We start from the raw sequence: 23,475 nt of genomic DNA on the forward strand, positions 1-23,475 counted from the left end.
TAACAGAGATGACTGCATGAAAAAACGCACACTATGTCTGCCTTTGTGCTGTATGCAGCCAATTCGAAAATAGTTGACTTGAGTTGAACTGTTGACAAACAAAAACGGACAATAATTGGTGAACGCTTGGTGAATGCATGTAGGCCTATAATTTAATCATAGCCTTATAGATGACCACAGGATGATATTTGAATGTAACTGTAACTGCAGGTCACACCAACATATGGACAGGGATAGACAAAACGTTACACTTTATCAATACATAATAGATGGACATTTGAACAACTATCAACAAACTGTTATCAGTTATATGCAGCCCAACCCAATTACGTTTGACAACTACCACACACACACACGCGGTCAGTGGTAGTATCCCACCCAAACAGTAACACTGTTTACAGGGCATCAGCTGTGTAATAATAGTATACAAGAGCGGTACCTTTAAGAGGGTGTGAGTAGGAGGGCTGATGGTTATGTTTGGACTGATTTCTACTTCTCTGCTCGTTTACACAAACCGGTCACATTCGCTGTGAGTGTAGCGGGCGGATGAACAGTCTGCGGGAGAGCGAGGGAGGCGACTTAAACCTACCAAGTAGGCATCGTTCTTCATTGGCTTTAACCTGTCTGTGTGCTTGTATCTTTTGATGGTTACAACTTCAAGGGATTATTATCGAACGACACGTTTCCCTGAAATGAAACTAGTTGGTAAGTCACAAATGTATTTTTTATTTGCTGATAATGGTTAGGCTAATTTGGAGCGCTCCCATCGTTTGGTTTTCAGAGATTCAATGGCCAGTGCCAGAGAAGGTAAAACCACATCCTCCACTTCGCTATTTAGTAAAATTGTGGTAGGACATGTGTCATGATACTGATACTTTGTAGATCAATGTTTTGTGCGTGTATCGAAATGTAAGTTGCATAATGTAATTGTATGTGGATATAGTCTATGCGGTTTCAGGTCTCTAATCTATTAAATACTTCCACTCATGATGGCCACTATGAAACCTAGATATGCAAATTTGGCCAATAAAAATATTATGATGAGAGATCATTGCTTTCTGTGGAGCAGTTCATCTGCAGTGTAAAACATTTGTTTCACGATGAGAACACACATCAAAGGGCAATTCGTAGGCTATGTATTTAGCCTAATCGAAAAGCTCCACCATTACCTACCAAAATACTGTATGGGAACACCAGCTGGAAGGTAAATCGTTAAATCGTTAAATGCGTAATGCCGTTTTGCTCACGAACATGCATAGCTGGCGTTATGTGCTTCAGCTGGGATGGTTTAGCAAATGGTTTTGGAAGTCCATTTTTGCTAAAAAAATGACATCAGGCTTTATCTGTCCATGTCCATTGTGGGGCTACTATACATTGATTGTGCAGGCCAGTTTGATTTAATCGGCGTATGTTTTCTGTTTTTGATTACAATTATATTTGCTGTGTATGTTCAGTGGGCTAAACTGTGATGAGTTTTGTCATTCCAGTCGCTACAGATGGAGGGCACTCTGACCTCAACATTTCTATCAACTAGACAAAGGAGAGTGGAAAACACAGTATCATAATCTGGTCAGCAGTCTATCCATACCTTTTCTTAAATCTTGCTGTACAATTTGGCTTGTGAAACATTTCGGGTGTGTTTTACACAACCAATTTGTCTAAATACGTCTCCCCTGTAAATAATAAAACTCCGTGCTCCAGCTTAGAATCTAAAGGCATGCTTTTGTCTTGCAGCGGCTTATGATAGAGAAATTAACATTAAATTCTCTGGCAACTGCTCTGGTGGACATTCCTGCAGTCAGCATGGCAATTACACTTCCTCAACTTGGAACATCTGTGGCGTTGTGACAACTGCACAGTTTAGTGGCCTTTTATTGGCCCCAGCACACGGTTCACCTGTGTAATGATCATGCTGTTTAATCAGCTTCTTGATATGCCACACCTAGAAGGTAGATGGATCGTCTTGGCAAAGGAGAAATGCTCACTAACACTGAACCCAAACCTGCTGTGCGCGTGTGCTATTGTGCATACATTATTTTGTCCCCCCCACACAAAACGGGTTAAAACGGGTAAAAAAACGGGTTAAAATGTCAAAACAAACTCTGAACCAATTACATTAATTTGGTTACAGGTCGAAAAGCTAGGTTGCTGTTGCTAGCTAATTTGATCTATTTAGCTAGCTTGCTGTTGCTAGGCAATTGAACTAAGCTCATGAGACTTGTTATATTGACTCTTTAAATACTTTAACTTATTGTCTCAAGAGTATAGCACACCTATCTTACACTGCCATAACCTAAAATATAAGGTTGCATTACTCCATTGTTTATAATAGGAACATAAACCATGTATAGCTTCAAAAGTAGGGTTAAGGAATGGTTTCGAGGACTATAATTAATTTTGGCTGGAGATTTTCCAGTCCTCTTGCTTTTTAGTCCAAGAAAACCTCCCCATAATGGGTGCAATGTGATGTCTTACTTTAAACACGTTTACGTTACTATCTGAAAATAATTTCCAGCATTTTTACACCATCTAATATGCCGTCTCTATTTAGAACAAAAAGTAAGGAAAAATGCCCACATTCATCAAGCTAGGTAAGATGTCATTATTGAATATGTTTAAGTGGTAAGACTGAACTAGATCAAAGGTAATTCAATAATATTGTTGCACCTGTAACCAATAGCCTAACAAATGAACAACTCTTGACAATCAAGTCTTTATTTTTTTCTTCATCAAGACATCCTCTATCAAATTTCAGCCAGCCCGAGCCGAACACATTGACAACAGCCACACTCGACGCAGCGTTACCCATCGCTCCACAAAAGCCGCGGCCCTTGCAGAGCAAGTGGAATAACTACGCCAAGTCTCAGAGCGAGTGACGTTTGAAATGCTATTAGCGCACACCCCGCAAACTAGCTAGCCATTTCACATCGGTTACACCAGCCATTAGGCTGATAGGCTTGACGTCATAAACAGCGCTGTGTTTGCGAAGAGCTGCTGGCAAAACGCACAAGTGCTGTTTGAATGAATGCTTACGAGCCTGCTGCTGCCTACCATCGCTCAGTCATACTGCTCTATCAAATCATAGACTTAGTTATAACATAATAACACACAAATATGAGCCTTTGGTCATTAATATGGTCGAATCCAGAAACGATCATTTCGAAAACAAAACGTTTTATTTCAGTGAAAAATGGAACCGTTCTGTTTTTTTATCTAATGGGTGACATCCCTAAGTTTAAATATTCTTGTTACATTGCACAACCTTCAATGTTATGTCATAATGATGTAAAATTCTGGCAAATTTAGTTCGCAATGAGCCAGGCTGCCAAAACTGTTGCATATACCCTGACTCTGCGTGCAATGAACGCAAGAAAAGTGACACAATTTCACCTGGATTATATTGCCTGCTAACCTGGATTTCTTTTAGCTAAATATGCAGGTTTAAAAATATACTTCTGTGTATTGATTTTAAGAAAGGCATTGGTGTTTATGGTTAGGTACAGTCGTCCAACAATTGTGCTTTTTTTCCCGCAAATGCGCTTTTGTGAAATCATCCCCCAGCGTTGCATCGATTATATGCAACGCAGGTGTTACGGCTTTCTAGTTGTGATGGAGAGTCGGACCAAACTGCAGCGTGTCGATTGCGATCCATGTTTATTTAAACAAACGTAAACACGACTAAATACGAACACTACAAAACAATAAACGAAAACCGAAAACAGCCTATACTTGTGCAAACTAACAGAGTACACATAGGACAGATAGGACAATCACCCACGAAATACAAAGTGAAACTCAGGCTACCTAAATACGGTTCCCAATCCGAGACAACGAGAATCACCTGACTCAGATTGAGAACCGCCTCAGGCAGCCAAGCCTATACTAGACACACCCCTAATCAACCACAATCCCAATGCCTACAAAAACCCCAATAGGACAATACAATAACCCCATGTCACACCCTGGCCTGAAAAAAATAATAAAGATAAACACAAAATACTTTGACCAGGGCGTGACAGCAGGACACTCTAGATAAACTAGTAATATCATCAACGATGTGTAGTTTATAACTAGTGATTATGATTTTTTTTTATTTTTAAGAAGTTTAATTCTAGCTAGCAACTTACCTTGGCTTCTACTTCATTCGCGTAACAGGCAGTCTCCTTGTGGAGCGCAACGAGAGGCAGGTGGTTATAGCGTTGGACTAGTTAACTGTAAGGTTGCAAGATTAAATCCCCCGAGCTGACAAGGTGAAAATCTGTCGTTCTGCCCCTGAACAAGGCAGTTAATCCACCATTCCTAGGCCGTCATTGAAAATAGGAATGTGTTCTTAACTGACTTGCCTAGTTAAATAAAGGTATTAAAAAAAAATTGGCGCCCAAAAATACAGATGCGGGGTGAAAATTATAGATGGCTGCACAAAGAACGGTAAGTCATGGCTAATATAGCCAACAGCTATATAATTTCTAACGTTACTAATGTAGCATGTAGGCTAATGTAACATTAAATCAATGAGCCTCCACACAGTCAGTGTGGGAACGTGATCTTTGCACCCAAGATTGAGCTACAACTGGCTAGGCAGTTGGTAGCCTAAATCCTGCCTGACGTTAACTGCTTTTCCTAAAACCATTGACATACGTTATCCTACTGTAACCACACAGAGAGAGTGAGAGTGTATGTGTTGGGTAATTATTATTATTTTTATTTTTTTCTTCTACAAGCCTACATCGCCCGATTGCGCTTGTCGATCACTTGGGGGGGGGGGGGGGGGGGGTGGTCTTATGACTACCCATGTATTTCCATGGAAATATAAAACTATTACTCTTGTTAAAAATATGAAATGGTATGACATTTGGTAAAGAGCACATTATGACTTGAGACTTGACTTTATACTTGGGACTTGAGTGCTAAGACTTGAGACTTGTGACTTGGAATGATGTTCATTTATAATTTATTTTATTTTATTCTTGTATAATATATGGTTCAATAATTGAAATACCCATTATTCCAAGACTAACTTGGTGCTTAACATGCTGTCCTGTAGCTACTGTTGGTGTTCCCATTTCAAGATGGGACTTTGTATCGTTCACTGATATTGTAAATATACTTCTAAATTCACCTGAGCTCTGTAGACTGGTCTTCCCTGGCTGTCTGAATCTACTGGGACCCCTGTCACCATCTGATACTGCTAAGACATGAGTGTAGTGTAGTGCACAGTCAGTACACAAGAGGGCTGCATTCCCGCAAGATGCCTGCGGGAACTGCAGGTCCCAACGGAGATCATTACTGCAGTCAGCATTTTTCATTGTGGGGGCAGGAGCAGGTGTTCAGGCAGACGTCTTTGAGATGAAAATATTTTTGTTGTCCCACAGATGATCCTCTTTCTGCTTTTGTATGTGTTAGCCTACCTATTGTTTTAAAAGCACATTTTTCGCATTATTCACACACAGAATTCGCTGCTTCAACTTCAGTGGCATCAAATTTGATTTGTCACATACATGGTTAGCAGATGTTTAATGCGAGTGTAGCGAAATGCTTGTGCGTCTAGTTCCAACAGTGCAGTAATATCTAAACATTCCCCAACTACCTAATACACACATCTAAAGAGGTGAATGAGAATATATGTAATTATATGGATGAGCGAAGGTGCAATGGATGGTATAAAATACAGTATATACATGTGATATGAGTAATGTAAGATATGTAAACATTATTAAAGTGGCATTATTTAGAGTGCATTGTGTAAAGTGACTAGTGATCTATTTATTAAAGTGGCCAGTGATTGACTCTCAATGTAGGCAGCAGCCTATGAGTTAGTGACTGCTGTCTAGCAGTCTGATGGTGTTGATGCAAGCTGTTTTTCAGTCTCCCGTTCATAGCTCAAATGTTCCTGTATGTGTAGTTTCATTGAAATAGAGTAGTCTGCCTCCATGGGTGGAGAATCACGTGGCAGTTCATTTGAATGACATTAACTTTAATATGATTAGACTGTATTTTTACTACAGTGTCTTTAAATTATATATTGATAATGGATAGAAGTGGAGGGCGCTCAACCAACGTGAGCCGAAGTGCAATTAAAAAATGTAAATATGATTGAAAAGGCACACCGCGCACAAGTTAGGCTATGGTGAGCAAGTGTTTTGATGACCCATTTAGTCTCTCCCTGCAAGTTGTCCTCCTAAAAGTTAGGCTATATCCTATAGGCCTATGCAAGTCTCACTGGCAGTTTTTTTTTCTGCTTTTAGTTCAGTAGCCATACCTGCAAGATCGGGTGCACTTGTGGTCTCAATTAAATAGAGTAGGCTATAGCCTACGACTGGGCGGAGAAGCACAGGGCAGATATCTTTCCAAGGAAATGTACTTCTTAAATAGATTAGACTATAGTTTACTACATTGCCTAGAAATAAATATTGATCACCCATATTTCTCCATTTGGAAAATCTTCTAAAAGGTAGGCTATAAAAATGGCTCGAGTGTAAGTCTGTCCAACTCTGCTTTCTCCAAATTACTTACAGCATATTGGCTGATATGAGGACATGCTGTATTTCTCACTTTGACTGAGACTATAGTTTGTCGTCTTAATTCTGGCCATCTTTTTCATTTTCTCCAACAAAAATTCTATATTAGCCTGTTAGCCCCCATGTATCTAATTAGTTCGCTTTCCTTCATTGTTTACTGTAAAATATTGTTTTGAGTAACATCAACACCTTTCTTGAATATTCAAAAGGAAGGAAGTGGTTATAATCTTTCTCTGTGATTCGAGTGTCACTGTCAAATGAGGTAATTTATTGGAGGTAATTTCAAGTGCCAATTGGAGAATGCTAATATTTCAAACCATGACTTGATTTTATATTACAGTTTAAGAGACCAATTTGATTGGGTACTTGGCATACCTTTTGTCCATTCCAGGTCGTTAGTGCTTGATAGATGTGATAAACTATTTAATCAAACTCAATATCTGGCAATGTAATCTTACCTCACCTGTTCGCTGGGATTTATTTGCCAGTAGTTAGGGCCTTATGGATGAAAGGATTGGTGCGGGTTATCACATTTTTAATCAGACTAACCCTTTGGGAGTTGGTGTTTTGAGTGATTTGGAAATGTAATGCTGTTGAAGGAATTTGTGTAAATGTGAAATGCACATACTTTTACAAGCATCAAGAGGCCAGCATTGAAACCAGAGCTCACCATGTTTGAGTCAACAATGGATGAATTAGTAGGAAAGTCACAGGCCTGAGTGCAACAGTGTGTGCATTTGAAGTACTGCATTATGGTCAAATTCGGCAATAATTTAATACACAGAATCTCTTCAATTCCAGCTTTTCAGTGAGTTATGATTTGTTTTTGAGTTGAATTCAAGCCTCTTCAAGCACATTTGTGTGTTTAATATTTTTGTTCCCTTTTGATGACACATGCTCGTTCAGCTACCTGTATGTTTTGGATAGAGTGGATGAAAAACATGTCTGGCATCCAAGAATAACAGGATGTGACTGGCTGGGCTAAGGTCTTCTCATCTTGGCCATGTCCCAGAGTAGTGCACAGACTGCAAGGGGCTTTTTGGCAATGGGGCAGAGGTGTGTGCATGATGAATGGAAATCAAGGGCTGTGTGCAGAAACCACTCCATTGTTCCCTGGATGGCGTGGGGTTTGCTTGCTCTACCGGGCCAGATGTTGTGATTGACAAGGGCTCCTGCCAGTCGTGGGGTAAGGTGAGAAGCTGGGCTGGGCTAGCTGTATGGGCAGACAAGCGGAGGGTACTTAGAGGAGTGAGTTCTAGCAGCTGCTGTGTAGACTCCTATGCACACACTCACTGCTATCAATACAGTAGACGCATGATCACAACTACACACGTGCTCTAGAATGGGCCAAAGGGATACACCTCAAATGTGCACCCACACAGAAGGAAGGCTTATCAAAACAACACTGACACATTATTAGCATTTGTTAGCATTATCACTCAGTCCTAGCATTCCTACAGTGAAAACTCATGGTCTTACAAATCAAATTGTGTATTTGTCACATGCTTTGTAAACAACAGGTTTAGATTACCATTGAAATGCTTACTTACAGACCCTTCACAAAAATGCAGAGAAAGAATTTAAATAATAGTAAAGTAATAAATGCATAATAAGTAACGATAACTTGGCTATACTTATTATACACTAGATTATTTCACTTTTATCCACTATCACAATTCCAGTGGGTCAGAAGTTTACATTCACTAAGTTGACTGTGCTTGGAAAATTTCAGACAAATATGTCATGGCTTTAGAAGATTCTGATAGGCTAATGGACATAATTTGAGTCAATTGGAGGTGTACCTGTGGATGTATTTCAAGGCCTACATTCAAACTCAGTGCCTCTTTGCTTGACATCATGGGAAAATCAAAATCAATCAGCCAAGACCTCAGAAAGAATTGTAGACCTCCAAGTCTGGTTCATCCTTGGGAGCAATTTCCAAATGCCAGAAGGTACCACATTCATCTGTGCAAACAATAGTACGCAAGTATAAACACCATGGGACCACGCAGCCTTCATACTGCTCAGGAAGGAGATGCGTTCTGTCTCCTAGAGGGAAACTTACTTTTGTGCGAAGTGCAACTCAGTCCCAGAACAACAGCAAAGGACCTTGTGAAGATGCTGGAGGAAACGGGTACAAATGTGTCTATATACACAGTAAAACGAGTCCTTTATCGACATAACCTGAAAGGCCACTCAGCAAGGAAGAAGCCACTGCTCCAACACCGGCATTAAAAAGACAGACTATGGATTGCAATTGCACATGGAGACAAAGATTGTACTTTTTGAGACATCAGTCAGGAAGTTAAAGCTTGGTCGCAAATGGGTCTTCCAAATGGACAATGACCCCAAGCATACTTCCAAAGTTGTGGCAAAATGGCTTAAGGGCAATAAAGTCAAGGTATTGGAGTGGCCATCACAAAGCCCTGACCTCCATCCTATAGAAAATTTGTGGGGAGAACTGAAAAAGCGGGTGAGCAAGGAGCCCTACAGACCTGACTTGGTTACACCAGCTCTGTTTGAAAGAATGGGTCAAAATTTACCCAATTTATTGTGGGAAGCTTGTGGAAGGCTACCTGAAACGTTTGCCTTTTAAATTGTTTAACTTGGGTCAATGTTACCAAGTACTACTATAGTGTATGTAAACTTCTGACCCACTGGGAATGTGATGAAATAAATTATTTTCTCTATTCTTACAGTTCTCTTTCTTTAAATTAAAGTGGTGATCCTAACTGACCTAAGACGAGGAATTTTTACTCTGATTAAATGTCAGGAATTGGGGGAAAAAATGAGTTTACATACACCTTAGCCAAATACATTTACTCTTCTGACTTCAACTGTAGCTACCCGGACTATTTGGTTAACTATTTGGCAGTCTTATAGCTTGGGGGTATAATTTTTCAGGGTCCTATTGGTTCCAGACTTGGTGCATTGGTACCACTTGCTGTGTGGTAGCGGAGAGTATAGTCTATGACTTGGGTGGCTGGAGCCTGACCATTTTTTTGGGGCTTTCTTGGAAAGCGCCTGGAATAGCAGACCTGTATGGTAGGGAGCTTGCCCCAAGGGACGTGCTGCGCTGTACGTGCTACCCTCTGTAATGCCTTGCAGTCAGATGCCAAGCGGTGATCCAGCCAGTCAAGATGCTCTCATTGGTGTAGCTGTAGAACTTTTTAAGGATCTGAGGGCCCATGCCAAGGGGGAAGAGGCATTGTCATGCCTTCTTCACGACTGTTGGTGTGTGTGGACCATGATAAATCCTTAGTGATGTTGGATACTGAGGAACTTGAAGCTCTCGATCCGCTCCACTACTCTCCCGTCAATGTGAATAGGGGCTCGCTCGGCCCTCCGTTTCCTATAGTCCACGATCATCTCCTTTTGTCTTGCTGACTTTGAGGGAGAGGTTGGTGCCAGATGTCTGAAGACCTCCCTATAGGCTGTCTCATCGTGTCGGTGATCAGGCCTACCACCGTTGTGTCGTCAGCAAACTTAATGATGGGACCATGTGTTGAGGATCAGCATGGCAGATGTGGTGGGGCAGTGAGTGGGGATATTGCTATTTTGTAGGATGCAATCTGTCAGATGGGATGTTAAGTGGGTGTCCTGGCTCCGTTCATGTCCACAGTTGTGGGTAAACAGAGTACAGCAGGGGACTAAGCAAGCACCCCTGAGGGACACCAGTGTTGAGGGTCAGTGTGGCAGATGTTGTCTATCCTCACCACCTGGGGACGGCCCATTAGGAAGTCCAGGATCCAGTTGCAGAGGTGCTCAATCCCAGGGTTCTTAGCTTAGTGATGAGCTTTGAGAACATAATGGTGTTGACGTGATCTGTGACCAGCTTTGCAAAGCATTTCATGGCTACAGATGTGAGTGCTGCGGCGCGTTTGTCATTTAGACAGGATACCTGGGCATTCTTGGGCATAGGGACTACTATGGTCTGCTTGAAACATGGATCAGGGAGAGGTTGAAAATGTCAGTGAAGATACTTATATCAGTCACGCTAATGAAATTCTCCGCTAGCACACAGCGCACACAAGAACTCTCACCAGTCTCTGTTAGTGTGGGTTTTTCCAACCAACTCTTTTTTTTTTTTGTGCAGCGGGCAGGCAGCATGCAGGGTTACTGTATGGAAAGCAGCAGCAGCCTCTCAATGTCTTGCATGAAGCGACGGGTTGCATTCAAAGTGGCACATCATTCTCTAATGAAGTGCACTACTTTTGACCAGGGCCCGTTAGTAGTGCACTATATAGGACAAGGCTCTCGAACCCTGTTTCTGGAGAGCTACTGCCCTGTAGGTTTTTGCTCCAACCCTAATCTAGCGTACCTGACTCTCATAATTAGCTGGTTGATAAGCTGAATCAGTTTAGTTAGAACTGGGGTTGGATTGAAAACCTACAGGAGGGTAGCTCTCGGAACAGGGTTGGAGAGCCCCGATGTCGGTAATAGGGTGACATTTGGGACACAGCCTAGGAGTTTGGGATTAATTAGCTGTGGTACAGTACTTTACTGTATATAGTACCCTTGTACCTATCTGGCTAGCATTACTACCAGATGTTTTAAGTCAAGCATAAGGGAAAGTGAAAGTTTAATACGTTCTTCGGGCCTCTTAAAACCTCTTAAGGATCTGACCCCTTTTTTTCAATTTTCACCTAAAATGACATAACCAAAACTAACTGCATGTTGCTCAGGACCTGAAACAAGGATATGCATATTCTTGATACAATTTGAAGTTTGTGGAGATGTGAAATTAATGTAGGAAAATAGAACACATTAGATCTGGTAAAAGATAATAAAAAGTAAAACTTTTTTTGTGCAAGAGAAAGGTCATAATGTATTAGTCCAGCCCAGCCACAATTTAGATTTTGGCCACTAGATGGCAGCAGTGTATCTGCAATGTTTTAGACTGATCCAATGAACCATTGGATATCTGTTCAAAATGTTGTATCAAGATTGCCCAAATGTGCCTAATTGGTTTATTAATACATTTAAGTTCATAACTGTGAACTCTCCTCAAACAATAGCATGGTATTATTTCACTGTAATAGCTACTGTAAATTGGACAGTGCAGTTAGATTAACAAGAATTTAAGCTTTCTGACCATATTATGCCTATGTTCTGTTATTTTTTTTGTTGCTCTTTTGTTACTTGACTCATGCTAATCACATTAGCCTGCGTTAGCTCAACCGTCCCTGATCCCTTTTAGCTCAACACACTACAGTGCAAAACGTAGTTGTTCGGGGGGGGGGGGGGGGGGGGGGGGGGTGGTGGTGTTTGAGAAAATCATGGACATTTTATAATGGAGTTGGTCCCCGCCTTTGCAGCTATAGCTGCGGGGACTTTCTTCCATTCAGTCTATGAGCATGAGTGAGGTTGGGCGATTAGGACTGGCTCATAGTTGAAATACCAATTAATCTCAAAGGTGTTCCTTTGGGGTTGAGGTCAGGGCTCTGTGAAGGTCAGTCAAGTTCTTCCACACTGATTTCAAAAAAACATTTCTGTATGGGTCTCGCTTTGTGCATGGGGGCATTGTCATGCTGAAACAGGAAAGGGCCTTCCCCAAACTATTGCCACAATTTTGGAAGCACAGAATCGTCCTCCACCAAACTTGACAATTTTCACTATGCATTGGGGCAGGTAGCATTCTCCTGGCATCTGCCAATCCCAGACTGCCATACGGTGACGTGTGATTCATCAATCCAGAGAGCGTGTTTCGATTGCTCCAGAGTCCAATGGCAGTGAGCTTTACACCACTCCAGCCGACCCTTGGCATTGCACATGGTGATCTTAGCCTTGTGTGTGGCTGCTCTGCCATTGGACCCATGTCACGAAGCTCCCGACGAACAGTTTTTGTGCTGACGTTTCCAGAGGCAGTTTGGAACTCTGAGTGTTGCAACCGAGGACCCATTCTGTGAGTTTGTTGCCTACCACTTCGCAGCTGAGCCATTGTTGCTGCTAGACGTTTCCAGAAATTTGACAAACTGACTTGTTGGAAAGGGGGCATCCTATGACGGTGCCACATTGAAAGTTGCTGAGCTTTTCAGTAAGGCCAATGGAGATTGCATAGCGGTGTTCTCGGTTTTTATTTTATTTTTATACACGTCAGCAAAGGTGTGGCTGACATAGCCGAATCCACTAATTTGAAGGGGTGTCCACATACATTTGTGTGTGTATATATAATGTACCTCTGCACATTGAATCAGTACTGGTACCCCCTGTATATAAGTTATTGCTACTCAATTTTCAAAAATGTCTCCCTGCATTGTGGGAAGGGCTCGTAAGCATTTCACTGCTAGTCTCCAACTGTTTATGAAGCATGTGACAAATAACATTTGAGTTTTGTCTAACCGTGGAAGAGAAGTCAGATTTTTGCCAGGATAGAACTGATTCTGATACAAAAAGGTTTTCTGGTGAGTTTTGCATTGATCTGTGTCAGGTCTTGTAGAAACTCCAAATAGCAATGAAGTGGGGAAATTGCATACCGATGTCGGGGCAGAATGGAGAGAAATGTGCAGCAGTTGCTGAATGCACCTTTAAAAAAATATTTTTATATATAAACTATATTCAAATGTAAAAAAGAAATTCCGAGGTAACTATGTCACAAGGATAATTTAAATTACATCTTAAACAAAGCATTTTCATTGTTTTAAAATAGGCCTGCAAATGTTTTGCTTGGCTGAAACATGACTTTATACTTTGCTGTATGCTAGAGTATTGGACATACACTGTCTCCCCTCATTTTAATTTTAAGCCTCCATCTCCGTCTACCTATCAGGGCCCCGGAAGAGTCCAAGGTTTTGAGAGGACACACTAACTCCGTGTTACAGCGGGTGTGTTTGAGGACTCAGGCTGATCTGCTTGAGTCTCAGAGATGTGAATAGGGACACTGACATTCCAGTGGGGATAAAGGAAGCATGGTAAACACATACTGGTTTTGGGTTTGAAAAATACCTATTGTGCCTTCGGGAAGTATTCAGACATTTTCCACATTTTGTTATGTTGCAGCCTTATTCTAAAATGTATTAAGTTGTCCCCCCCCCCCTCATCAATCTGTACACAATACCCCATAATGACAAAGCAAAAACTGTTTTTGTAGACATTTTTGCAAATGTATTAACTGAAATCACATTTACATAAGTATTCAGACCCTATACTCAGTACTTTGTTGAAGCACCTTTGGCAGCGATTTACAGCCTCTTCTTGGGTATGACGCAACAAGACTGGCACACCAGTATTTGGGGATTTTCTCTCATTCCTCTCTGCAGATCCTCTCAAGCTCTGTCCGGTTGGATGGGGAGCAGCGCTGCACAGCTATTTTTAGGTCTCTTCAGAGATGTTCGATTCAAGTCCGGGCTCTGGCTGGGCCACTCGAGGACTGCCAGAGACTTGTACCGAAACCACTCCTGCGTTGTCTTGACTGTGTGCTTAGGGTCGTTGTCCTTTTGGAAGGTGAACCTTCACCCCAGTCTGAGGTCCTGAGTGCTCTGGAGCAGGCTTTCATCAAGGATCTCTCTCTACTTTTCACCGTTCATCTTTGCTTCGATTCTGACTAGTCTCCCAGTCCCTGCTGCTGAAAAGAGTGACCATCAGGTTCATGGTCACATCCCTGACCAAGGCCCTTCTCCCTTGATTGCTCAGTTTGGCTGGGCGGCCAGCTCTAGGAAGAGTCTTGGTAGTTCCAAACCAGTTCCATTTAAGAATGATGGAGGCCACTGTTCTTGGATTTTCAATGCCGCAGAAATCTGTGCCTCGACACAATCCTCGGAGCTCTATGGACAATTCCTTCAAACTCATGGCTTGGTTTTTGATCTGACATGCACTGTCAACTGTGTGCCTTTCCAAATCATGTCCAATCAATTGAATTTAACACAGGTGGACTCCAAGTTGTCAAACATCTGAAGGTTGATCAATGGAAACAGGATGCACTTTAGCTCAATTTTGAGTCTCATAGCAAATGGTCTGAATATTTAAGGTATTTCTGTTTTTTTGTTTGCAAAAATTTGAACTTGTTTTCACTTTGTCATTGTGGTATTTTGTGTAATCAATTTTAAATAATGCCTTAATGTAACAATGTTGAGAAATCAAGGGGTCTGAATACTTTCCGAAGGCACTGTATGTGAGCCTCAGTAAATGTACACCGCCAATGAATATATTTAAGTCATTGCATTTGCAACTTGACTCTTGTTAGATGAAATGAATAAGAGAATATTACTTTGTCATGGGTTGGGTGTTACTCCTGAGGTGTTTTTTAAATTTGATTTAAAAATGTTTTAAAAAGTCTATGTTGGACTAACGGTTAGTCACTAACTCTCTATACGTCTTTGTTTCCTGTCTAGTTTGTCAGTGGAGGATTGTGTTGGGAGAGTTTGTCTTTTTACTTCAGGCAGTTGTCTGGCCTAATACAGTATTTGTGTCTGGCTTTGGGGGCCTAGTGTTCACAGTGGGTTGGTGGGGCGGTGGTGCTAGGGTTTGAATAGTCTGGTCTGTTTCCCTCACACAGTAGTGGGGCTGTGAAACACCTGAGTCGGATAGGAACGGCAGCGTGGCAGGAATGCCCCCTTGTGCCAACCACAATTGGCATCAGAAGGGGACGGGGCTTGTCCAACCGTGGAGCGACGCTACGATATTAACAGGCACTGAATGCATGTGGGCTGGCGCCCACACTTACTTTCCACAGCGTGTGTCTGTCTCTCTGTTGCTCCATTGTTGCCTCTTGGTCTCCCTCTACCCCTTTCTACTTAATCTTAATTTCTTATGCATTTCTTTAACTTGAGGTCCATATCTTAAAATATCCGTACTTACATAGCATGGGAACTGTAGCATGATATATCATATGCAGTTAAGCAACTTGTAATGCATCTACTCCATTTTACATTTTAGTCATTGAGCAGACACACTTATCCAGAGCGACTTACATCCCTGTCTGGCCTACTAAGCTCTAAAGCCACCCATTTATACAGACCATAGTCTAAGTTCCTACGAGGAGGAAGTCTCCTTGCCTAATGGGATCTATTAAACAAAAGTGGGAAGAAGCTTTCTTATTCTTAACCCCCGCACCTCTTCTTCCTACACTTTTTTTTCCCCCACCTCAGTCTCTCCATCTTAATTTCCTCTGTCAGTTCCACAACACCCACGCCAACGGAACCGCATGGTTAATTAACTCATTCTGCATACTCAATTGTAGAAAAAGTTGCCTTAAGTTCTGTTTTCATGTTCCCTTTTAACACAACGTGTTATTGTCTACTGCCTTGACACCAGTACTTATTAATGGAAACCTTGGTTTGCTGCCTGATTAGCCTTTCTCTGTTTCTCCCACAGATTTATATTGGCAATTTTTAAGCTTTGGCCTCTTCGAATTGTTTGAATTCAATGGAGAGGCTGCATTTGCATAACTGAAGGCTAGATAGATAATAACTGAGGAACCTGATGCAGAGCAGGTACAACACTTGGCTCTTTAATTTCTTAGGGAATAATTAGGCCATCATGGGGAATGTTTTAGCACCAGGATAATGGGGTTGTGAATATCCAGCTTCAACCCCCTTCCATAATCATCCTGCCCTATGCTCCTCATCCCCCTTCACTCCTTCCCTGCCCCCATCACCTTCCCAGACCACTAACTCAATGAAATGGTTGTTTCTGTCCCCCGTCTCCCTTGCAGTCACAGGGAATTAGCGCCCGTTAAAACAGTCCGCAGGACGGTTGCCGAGAGTGGGTATACGACCCTCACACTACTTCTCCCACAGTTCTCTAATATTACTCTGGGCTACCGTGAAAGAACCATGGTAGGGGGTGGTTTGTGGGGAAAAGGTGGTCTGTTTCTGGACCCTGGCACATGCTACACTACTGAGCACAAAGCACCTCTTTTACTAGGGATCTGGTGCACATATGGAAACATTTTCTTAAACGCCCCCCAAGCAAACCCTCTTTTCTTCCCCTTGACTGCAGGTTTCCCCTCGCCTCCACTGCTCACTATGCTATCTACTTGAGGATAATTTGGGGGGCACTGTACTACCTGGGAAAGGTTCTCACTCCCTTGTACCACAGAACCCTACTCATGCACCCTACTGCCTCAATGTCTGCTCATTCACTTCCAGGGCCTTGCCCTCCAGCTGCAGGAGTAGCATGAGGAAGCCTAATTGTACCTGTCAATACTGCTGATGAGGGCTTCCGGTTAGGGCTGACTTGCAATACCAGCCATTCTAATCCAATGAGATGAGTATGACTGTTGCTGTTAGAATTTGACATGAGTACCTTAAGTCAGTCATTACCTGAGATTCTTGCAAAGGTACACCTTGCTGTCAGGCAGCAGCAGACCATTGGATCACACAAACATACATTTGTTGTATTTACTGCTTCACAGAAAGACTTCAGGTTAGGTTCCTCCTTGCATTCCTTGCCATAGTTCAAGATTGGTTCCTTGCGTTCAGGATCAACATTCAGTAAAGTTTGCTTACTTCTCCATAATTGGATTAGTATAAGCGCAACACTAGATGAACATCAGTACAACAGTAATACAACATTAGTGTGACATCATCTCGGAGCAGAGACCTTTGACTGCACAGCTGGGTGCAGATAACAGCACAGCTTGGATGTTTATTTTTCCCCCACTGCATTCCAGCTTCTTATTTATAATCGCAATGATATCCAACTCCGGGGGTTACTTCTATAAAAGGACATTTTGCAAACTCGTTAAGAAAGGAGGGTTTGCATGCTACATTTTCCAGAGATGTAACCTTTAGATTTCCAGCAGAGAGACATCGATCACACACAAATAATTGTGAGTTTGGCAAGGGTCAAAGATTGCGAGATGCATGACTGGGCACCGTAGCGAAGCTCGGCAACATCCGAAGGCTGCAAATGGAAAGCTGTGAAGCTCCTTCAGTGGGGATCTGCTTGTGGATCTACCATGTATATCATGGAGTTTAGGGTTTGAAACGGTGGTCGGGGATTAACTGTACTTCCATATTATGCACATAGTCAAAGCTGGAATGTAGGCAGGTGGAAAAGGGGAAACTGGCTAAATTAATTTGAATAATCCTTCTATGTAGAGGTAACAGTGCTTATCCAGAGGCTCGACAAATGTTTATCTGCTTTTGAATAATAAATAATATACTCTACTACAACAGCATTAAACTCTACAACATCAACAGTATTGCTGAACATATAGACCAGAACAATATAGCAGTGTCCTCATCTGAATATGAGCCAGTCTAACTATACTGGTAGCTGGTCAGAAACACATTAAACAGATACTCGTCAGACTCCCGTTCATAGATCCTCAAAGTACTTTCCATTTTTCAGTTTGGAAAGACTGTTGAAGTAGGAGTGGATGGGATAGCTGGGCCAGCCACAAAGTCAAATTAGCCTTTTGGTCTTATAAGGCATAATGTTAGCAGTGTGGTTAGGTTTAAAATCAGATTTGATGACTTTGTAGCTAGGCTGGCTAGTGACCACCCTGTAGGCCTCCAGGACAAGATTCATCCCAATAAATGACAACCTGCAAGAAGAGGCTATGCCCAACACAAAGACCTGTGGAGAGGTTTGACCCTTTAACCTCTGCAGATGTCTAATAACCAACTTAACCCTCCAATACATTTTATTCTGTTTGTAAAGGGGTGGTCATTATATACTTTGGATTTAATTATGCTGACCGCTGGGGGTAGTCACCCAAGGGCATTTCACACCAAGCTCTGGAGTCATCTGACTTATGTTTTACTCCTCCACCAAACCTCGACTGAACTATTCCTCCCTCAACTTGAAGACTGAACAATTTGATCCTGTTTGTTATCTTAAGATCTACCATTGGTGATTCGTTTCCTAGGATAGAGCTCTGCTAAAGACAAATGAGTCCCCCCACACCACCCAATTTGATGCCTAGCAGATGGTTTTCAGGGCCCTCATGAGAGCCAGTTTCATTATAGCGCTCGTTGGTTTTTGCGGATTGACTGACCTTCATGTCTTAAAGTACAAAATTGGTTTCATCAGACCAGATCATCTTACTTCTCATGGTCTGCGAGTCTTTACGGGCCCTTTGGCAAACTCCAAGTGGGCTGCAATTGCCCTTTTAATTTTGAGTTCCTTCTGTCTAGGCACTACCATATTGGCCTAATTGGTGGAATGCTGCAGAGATGGTTGTCCTTCTGGAAGGTTCTCCACATCTCCTAACCAAGACAATTCTCCACCGATTGCTCAGTTTGGCTGGTCAGCCAGCTCTAGGAAGAGTTTTGGTGGTTCCAAATTTCTTCCATTTAAGAATGATGGAGCTCACTGTTCTTGGGGCCTTCATTACTGTGGACATTTTTTGGTACCCTTCCCCAGATCTGTCCCTCGACACAATCCTGTCTCGGAGATCAACGGAGAATTCCTTCCACCTCACGGCTTGTTTTTTTTTCTGACATGCACTGTCAACTGTGGGACCTTTTTATATAGGCAGGTGTGTGCCTTTCCAAATCATGTCCAATCAATTGAATTTACCACAGGTCCAATCAAGTTGTAGAAACATCTCAAGGATGATCAATGGAAACAAGATGCACCTGAGCTCAATTTTGAGTCTCATAGCAAAGGTTCTGAATAGTTTATTTATTTATTTCTAAACCTTTTCTTTGCTTTGTCATTATTGGGTATTGTGTGTAGGTTGCTGAGGATTTATATTTATTTAATCCATTTTAGAGTAAGACTTATGTTACAATGTGTGGATAAAGTAAAGGGATCTGAAGGCACTGTATGTGTGTCACCTCTCCCGGCTCTTACTGGCATCTACTCTTTTCCAACAAGCATCCTCACCCACTCCGGATGTCCACCGACCGACTCCGGATGTCCATGGACTTTGAAAGTTGGTCAGTCTGCCCTGGCTGGACCAAATCTGAACCAATCATAGATGTCTATATTTCGCATGTTTGGACAGAAGAGAACAGCACAGTAAACAAAAGTACAGCAGAATAGATTCTAGTAGAGCACACTAGAGTACTGTACTGACCATATGTACTGTACTGAACTCTACCGTACAGTGCTCTACTGTGATGTCCAAACATGAGAAACATAGATGTCTATGATTGTTTCAAACTTGGTCTGGTACGGGCCATCCAAATGTGGTCTTGTTTGAGGGCGGAGCTCATTACAATAATATCCAGTGTGTAGAATACCTAAATATGTAAAAGAAGGATATTTCATATTTTTATTTTCTATTTTTTTTGTGTACCTATTCAGGATACAACACCATGAAGAGAATGATATTCATATCCATAATTATTAGGGCTGGGAATTGCCAGGGACCTCACAATAAGACAAATATTAGGTAACATCAAATTTTATTGGTCACGTACACATGGTTAGCAGATGTTAATGCTAGTGTAGCGAAATGCTTTTGCTAGTTCTGACAGTGCAGTAATATCTAACATTCACAACGACTACCTTATACACACATGTAAAGGGATGAATAAGAATATGTATGGATGATATCTGGATGAACGATGGCTGTGCGGCATAGGCCAGATGCAGTAGGTGGTATAGAATACAGTATATACATATGAGATGAGTAATGTAGGATATGTAGACATTATTAAAGTGTTGTTATTTAAGTGACTAGTGATACCTTTTTATTAAATGCATTAGTGGCAAGAGATTTGTCTATGTTAGCAGCAGCCACTCTGGTGCCGATTTTATATGTATTGCGATTCGATACTGATTTTATTGCTATTCGATGATCCAAACATATTGCTCACCATATGTCTGCTGCAGAGGGTCAAGAGGGAGCCATCAGTCATTGAAATAAAAGTGCTGAAGACACATTGTCTCTGTATTTAAAAAGAAGATGGAGAGCAAACTATAATGGAAAAATACTTTTTGTTTTTGTGCAGGTACAGCCAACTAGCGCAACAATTTATAGAGCGAAATAGTCATTTTTGACAATCTGTGACCCGTTTCAGGAAACTAGGCATGTGTCAGCAAAAAAAAACATTCAACGCTCTGGATAACATGAAAACAGCCTAACCAGCTCTGCTAGGGCGAGTAAAATGGTCAGTGTGTTCTCTCATTTGTCTGGAAGTAGCTAGCAAATTAGCCAATGTTATCTTGGGTACTTGAATGCCGTTTTGATGTCAGAACACTCCGATCAACCCTACTCATAGGACAGAGCTTCCAGTGTGCGCTCTGAACTCTCCGGGAGCAAAACTCAAATTTACGACCTGACAATCTGACTGCAGAGTTGTAGTCACCAACGCTCTGGATAACATAACAGCCTAACCAGCTCTTCTAGGGTGAGTAATGTTCAGTGAGCTGTTCTCTCATGTGTCTGGAAGTAGCTAGCAAGTTAGCTTGGGTGCTTGACTGCTGCTGTTTAGTACAAAACGCTCAAATCAACTCTTAAAGAGAATGGTTCGGGCTAAAGCTTTAGAGGGTGTGAACGATGCTGAATGGGTGTAGAGAAAGAAGAGCTCTACAGTTGATACTAGAGGTCCACCGATTTATGATTTTTTCAATGCCGATACCTATTTATTGAAGGACAAAAAAAACAGGGCAATTCATTGGCATATATTAAAATGTTTTTATTTTAATTTTTTTTATTATAAATATATTTAATTATGACTTATCACAAATAAGACACCTTGGTGCCAATTCAATGTAATAGTCCCACACTGGTGCTCTGCTTTTCTCTGCCATCTGTAAAAATGAATATATTTACACACACACACACACACACACACACAGCTCTCTGAAGTGACAAGGATACTGAAGTCCGCTTCAGTATGGAGATCCATACTCTCAACTGTTTGAATAATACAAAACTAGAGTTTAAGTTACCTGTGAATGTTGAAATCAAAAACTATATGCAGGAAATCGTATTTTAATATTGGGTATGGTAAGAATTGACGACAAAGTGAGTCATAATTCCCCTGACACCTTCCAGTAAAATCTGAAAAGCAGTTCCTTCATTTATTCCATAGGATATTTTTAGACTTACTTCAAACAATGTCTGTGTTTCATGTAGGCTTACACCACCTTGGCAGTTTGATAACTGTGTAGATATCCATAAGACAAGGTAACTCTGCTCAATTTTGGCTAAATATAAGCAAGTATTTTATTTTTTTAAGAGTGGATTTATTAAATTATGTTGACAAACGTTAACTTTTATCCTTGTGAGATTTACACGACTATCAAAACACCTAGGTGGTTTAAGCCTGCACTAAACAGACTTTATTTGAAGTAGATCAAGACGTTCCCTAGACATGAACGGTAAAATAATGAAGGAACCCCTTTCATGTTCAGCCTCTAGGAATTATGATGCGTCGACTATTTCTCTCTACCATTTTGTATTTCTTATAGGCACTTTAGTATTGCCAGCCTAAATCTTGGGAGTTGATAGGCTTGAAGTCATAAACTGCACTGAATCAAGCATTGCTAAGAGGTGCCTGCAAATACAGTAAAGTGCCATTTGAATGAATGCTTGCGAGCCTGCTGCTGCCTACCACCGCTCAGACTGCTCTATCAAATCATAGGCTTAATTATACAACACACACATTACGAGCCTTTGGTCATCAATATGGTCAAATTCGGAAACTACCATATCAAACAAAACGTTTTATTCTTTCCGTGAAATTCGGAATCTTTCCGTATTTTATCGAAAGGGTGGCAACCCTAAGTCTAAATATTGCTTTTACATTGCACAACCTTCAATGTTATGTCATAATTATGTACAATTCTGGCAAATTAATTACGGTCTTTGTTAGGAAGGAATGGTCTTCACACATTTCTCAATGAGCCAGGCGGCCTAAACTGTTGCATATACCCTGACTCTGCTTGCAGTGAACGCAAGAGAAGTGACACAATTTCCCTAGTTAATATTTCCTGCTAACATTTTATTTTAACTAAATATGCAGGTTTAAAAATGTATACTTCTGGGTATTGATTTTAAGAAAGGTATTGATGTTTACATTTGGTACATTTGTGCAACGATTGTGCTTTTTATGCGAATGCGCTTTTATTAAATCACCCGTTTGGCAAAGTTGAATTAGGCGGTGAGTCGATTGATAAATAAACAGGCACCGTATTGATTATATGCAACGCAGGACAAGCTAGTTTTTTTTATTATTTATTTTTATTTTTTACCTTTATTTAACCAGGCAAGTCAGTTAAGAACACATTCTTATTTTCAATGACGGCCTGGGAACAGTGGGTTAACTGCCTGTTCAGGGGCAGAACGACAGATTTGTATCTTGTCAGCTCGGGGGTTTGAACTCGCAACCTTCCGGTTACTAGTCCAATGCTCTAACCACTAGGCTAACCTAATAATATCATCAACCATGTTATGTGAAGTTTTTTTTTTTTTATAAGATCCGTTTAAGGTTAGCTAGCAATTTACCTTGGCGCCTTGCAACAGCAAGGTCCTTTTTTATGCTGCACTCATGTAACAGGTACTCAGCCTGCCACGCAATCTCCTTGTGGATTGCAATGTAATCAGCCATAATCGGTGTCCAAAAAGGCCAATTACCGATTGTTATGAAAACTTAATCGGCCGTAGTTGGTGCCAAATCATTCAAAGGCCATTTTCTCAGAAGTGATGACTTACTTTCCCATTGTTCCTCAAATGCAGTGTGTGAAATTCCATTTGTAGCGCTCTCTGCTTTTATCTGCTTTTTGCTACATAAGACTGAATCAAAGTGGTCGATCACATGTAGTAAAAAATAATATCCCGATATGTAACTATCAATTTCAGGAAGTGTCTGGGAACGAGTTTAGGTGTAATGTGGCTAACATCACTTCACTTTAGAAAATGTGCGATCCTTCAGCACAACATGTCACCCTTTTTTAATAAAGCATATATTATATTCAACCATGGGGGGTTATGTCACATTTGACGTCGATTGCCACACAGTTGTGCCAAATTTATGAACCCTTTATAAAGCATGACATACGGTTATAGATGCTTTGTAACATGTGTGTAGTTTATGAAGGCTTTATGAAGCCT

At 41.3% G+C, this 23,475-nt stretch overlaps 1 protein-coding gene across 1 annotated transcript in view; it reads left to right on the forward strand.

Annotated features, from left to right (window-relative positions):
• Positions 1 to 507: 507 nt before the first annotated feature.
• Positions 508 to 23,475, forward strand: part of daam2 (dishevelled associated activator of morphogenesis 2) — a 275,857-nt gene continuing 252,889 nt past the window's right edge. Inside the window, exon 1 of the mRNA XM_031830538.1 lies at positions 508 to 705. The gene's annotated coding sequence lies outside the window, so the exon portion shown is untranslated. The remainder of the gene's footprint in view (positions 706 to 23,475) is intronic.

This window comes from Oncorhynchus kisutch, linkage group LG8, assembly GCF_002021735.2.
Source record: "Oncorhynchus kisutch isolate 150728-3 linkage group LG8, Okis_V2, whole genome shotgun sequence".
In the NCBI taxonomy this organism is placed as follows: Eukaryota; Metazoa; Chordata; class Actinopteri; order Salmoniformes; family Salmonidae; genus Oncorhynchus; species Oncorhynchus kisutch.